Here is a 4,042-nt window from a genome sequence, read left to right as displayed (position 1 = left end):
ATGCTGATGCAGATTATGCAGGTTTTCTCATCGATCGAAAAAGCACATCAGGCATGGCACACTTCCTGGGATCAGCCTTGATTTCATGGGGAACAAAGAAGCAGAATTCTGTGGCATTGTCTACTACAGAAGCAGAATATGTGACTGCTGCATCATGCTGTGCACAATTGTTATGGATAAAGCAACAGCTGGAAGATTTTGGGGTACTTACAGACACTATCCCTCTCGTCTGCGATAATACAAGCGCCATGAACATGGCAAACAATCCGGTCCAACACAAGAGAACAAAGCACATAGATATAAGGCATCACTTCCTAAAAGACAATGTAGAAAAGCAAAATGTGATGATGAAGTTTTGCAAAACCGAAGACCAGCTGGCAGACATCTTTACAAAGTCACTAAGTAAAGACTTCTTCATTAAAAACAGGATGCGGCTAGGGATGCTAAAAATTACCTGACCTCTCAACAAATTTTTTCTTTATTTGATTATGTTAAAGAGGGCAGGTATCTATTCTTGTTGTAATGTCTGTCAAAATAGAATTCACTTTTGTACCCTAATGCAGGTATACACTCATGGTGTGTCTAGCTGAAGAGAATGTTTAATTACACTGATAGAGTTACAAACTGAAAGGAGGACCTGGTCCTCACGAGGTTAGTATCAATTATACTACACTTTCTAAAAGTCAAACATCTCTGCCACGTGTCTTTCGCCCATTCATCGTGTCAGTTCAAAATGTCTAGTCGTTTTAATACCAAAGGTCACCTCCATTGGGACCCGTTACCTTTTCTATTTAAGTTTTCTTGGAGAATTTTTTTTCTTCTTGTCTTCTTTTAAATTTAATTAACATATCTCTCTAAACCTCTCTCCAAGTTCTTCCTTCTTCTTCTCAAAATGTCTATCACTGAGTCCTCTGAAAACCCTAACCCTTTTAACTTTCCCGATCCTCTTCCTGAAGAGTCTCCCTCCACTCCTGTCTGTGGTGCCGGCAAAATAGTTGAACCCTTCTGCCCGCCGGCCGACAATTTAGTCTCTCCTGTTCTTCCCTCCGGAAATACCTTGATATGCTCTCCTACTCTGGTCCTATCTAGTGAAAAATCCCCCTTCTTGGAAGCACAATCTGTGGCAAAACCTAATGAGACCCTACCTGTTGGTGATGAACTGGTGGCCGTTCAAGGTTTAGCCTTTTTAAGAGGGGATATTCAACCCTTTTTAATTACACTGATAGAGTTACAAACTGAAAGGAGGACCTGGTCCTCACGAGGTTAGTATCAATTATACTACACTTTCTAAAAGTCAAACATCTCTGCCACGTGTCTTTCGCCCATTCATCGTGTCAGTTCAAAATGTCTAGTCGTTTTAATACCAAAGGTCACCTCCATTGGGACCCGTTACCTTTTCTATTTAAGTTTTCTTGGAGAATTTTTTTTCTTCTTGTCTTCTTTTAAATTTAATTAACATATCTCTCTAAACCTCTCTCCAAGTTCTTCCTTCTTCTTCTCAAAATGTCTATCACTGAGTCCTCTGAAAACCCTAACCCTTTTAACTTTCCCGATCCTCTTCCTGAAGAGTCTCCCTCCACTCCTGTCTGTGGTGCCGGCAAAATAGTTGAACCCTTCTGCCCGCCGGCCGACAATTTAGTCTCTCCTGTTCTTCCCTCCGGAAATACCTTGATATGCTCTCCTACTCTGGTCCTATCTAGTGAAAAATCCCCCTTCTTGGAAGCACAATCTGTGGCAAAACCTAATGAGACCCTACCTGTTGGTGATGAACTGGTGGCCGTTCAAGGTTTAGCCTTTTTAAGAGGGGATATTCAACCCTTTTCTCTGGAGCATGAGTTGGAGTCACCGGATCAGGTCCTTCCCAGAAGTGAGCCTATCTTTGACCAAACACCTAAATCATTTGATGTTGGAAGCGATAAGGAAGAAGAAGAAGAGGTTCCGTTAAAATGGCGCTCAAGGGGAACGCATGGAGCAAACCAATCTCAAATACAGGTTTCTGAGTTGGAAGGAGTTAAAGGTACATCTGAGGCTGACATTGTTGAAAACTCTGCTGAAAGAGCAAAGGAGCGACAGAGAAAAGGGAAGGGAAAGTTGGAAATGCCTGGTTCTAAAGGAGACAAAAAGAAGTATATTACAAGGAGTGAAGCACAAAGGTTATGGGGAGTGCCATCGCTGCAAACAAAGCCCACACGGAAAAAACTAGGAAGAGGAGAAGAGAAGGGGTTAAACCCGAACAACCTGCCTCTGTACCTGTGTCTATTGAGAATAGTGATAGTGAATCTGAAGATGCTGTCAAATATGTGTTAAGAATGAGGAGAGAAAGTGAGGAAGAAAGGATTAAATCAAAGGGAACTCAAAAAGGGGGAAGGAAATCTACTGCAAAAATTGCGAAGGAGAAAATTCAGCCATCTCTTGCACAGGGAGAAACAGGAAGAAAGCAGAGACCTGGTCCTACTATTAAAAATCCAATCAAAGAAAATGAGTTGACTAGAAAAGAGAGGATAAAGAATATAGAACAACAAAAGGTCTTGAATGGTAGAGTCTTTGATCCTGACATTAACACACTGTTTGGTATGGGAAATTTGGTTGATGCTGTTACCATTCAAGGCTGGAATCATTTATTTGCACCACCAGTTCCATACTTACATGAACCTGAAGTGCGTGAGTTCTTCTACAAAATGGAACTACTGGAAGGTGGTGGAATCACAACGACAGTCCGGAATGTGGAGATTCATCTTGATGAAGAAACTCTGGGAATTATTCTTGGAGTGCCCGTCGTGGGTGTTCGAACTATTGAAGGATGCAAACCATCTAGTGATTTCTCGAAGCTTGCCACCAAACGAGGAGAAGTCAAGCGTGCAGGCCTTCCTAAGAAGTTCCTTAAAAGGGGAGTATCAATTGATGTTTGAGTTCATTAACAAAGTAATGGTGCCTAGGACTGAGAAGAGAACTGTAGCCTTTGCTGCCGATCTTTTCCTCATGGAAAAACTTGATGAGCTTGAGGAAATTATTCTGCCTGCAATTATGCTTGAACACATGCATAGAGTAATGACATGGAAGAATGTGAAGCACGAAAATTCCTTATGGGTATTTGCTTAACTTTGTCTTTAATCATTTTGAAGTTCCAGTGGGAAGAAGGGTACCTGGTACTACCAAACAAATGTTCACTATGTCTACTCTACTAGAATGTGAGTGCATTGAGGGACCAGCTAAGGGAAAATCTCAGGTGGCAGATGTTTTGGAACAGCAGGCTATTCTTCGAAGGGAGGTGACTGATCTCACTAAGATTCTATGCGATAAGGAGGTTGAAATCACCAGACTGAAGTCTGAACTGCAGAAGGCAGTTTCCAAGGGACCTGGTACCAGTGAGGGTCACGACCTGCTGCTCAAAGAATTAAGGGATGAAAACACAATGCTGCTGAAGACAAATGCCTCTCTAAATGAGGATATTAAGTCCCTAAACAAGCAACTGATACAGGCCCATGAGAGTGCAAATGAGCGCATGTTGTTATTGATGCGTACTTTCAATCCCTCTCCTCCTCCATCCTAAATGTGTCTTGTCTCTTTTCCTTTATCCTGTGTCTCGTTTTGTTTTGACTAAACTACAGTGGTCAGTATATATGATATAATGCTTTACTTTTGTTAAGTGCCTTGTTCATGTGTGGTTTAATATTCTCTTTATGCTTACATACATATGTTCTGTGTGGCCCAAGGCCCTGAATTCTTTATTGCTTAGCATTTAACTTGCGTATGTTTACTGCTTCATCTTTTCGATGATGTCAAAAGGGGGAAGTTGTTTGTTGTGAAGTTATGGTTGTTTATTGTGAAGTTATGGTTATGGGAATAAGGGAATGGGTGACTGGTGATGACTGTGGTTGTTAGAAAACTGAAAGGGGTACTGAACTAAGGGGGAACTGAACTGGTTGTTACTGGGGCACTAACAAAGGGGGAATTTTGTTATGTATTTGAATGAATGTTTGTTCACTCACGTGAGGAGTTATGCAGGTTGTTTGTCATCATCAAAAAGGGGGAAATTGATAAG

Source organism: Solanum tuberosum, unplaced genomic scaffold, assembly GCF_000226075.1.
Source record: "Solanum tuberosum cultivar DM 1-3 516 R44 unplaced genomic scaffold, SolTub_3.0 scf00406, whole genome shotgun sequence".
In the NCBI taxonomy this organism is placed as follows: Eukaryota; Viridiplantae; Streptophyta; class Magnoliopsida; order Solanales; family Solanaceae; genus Solanum; species Solanum tuberosum.
The sequence above is the reverse complement of the archived record's forward strand: the minus strand, read 5'-3'. Positions refer to the sequence as shown.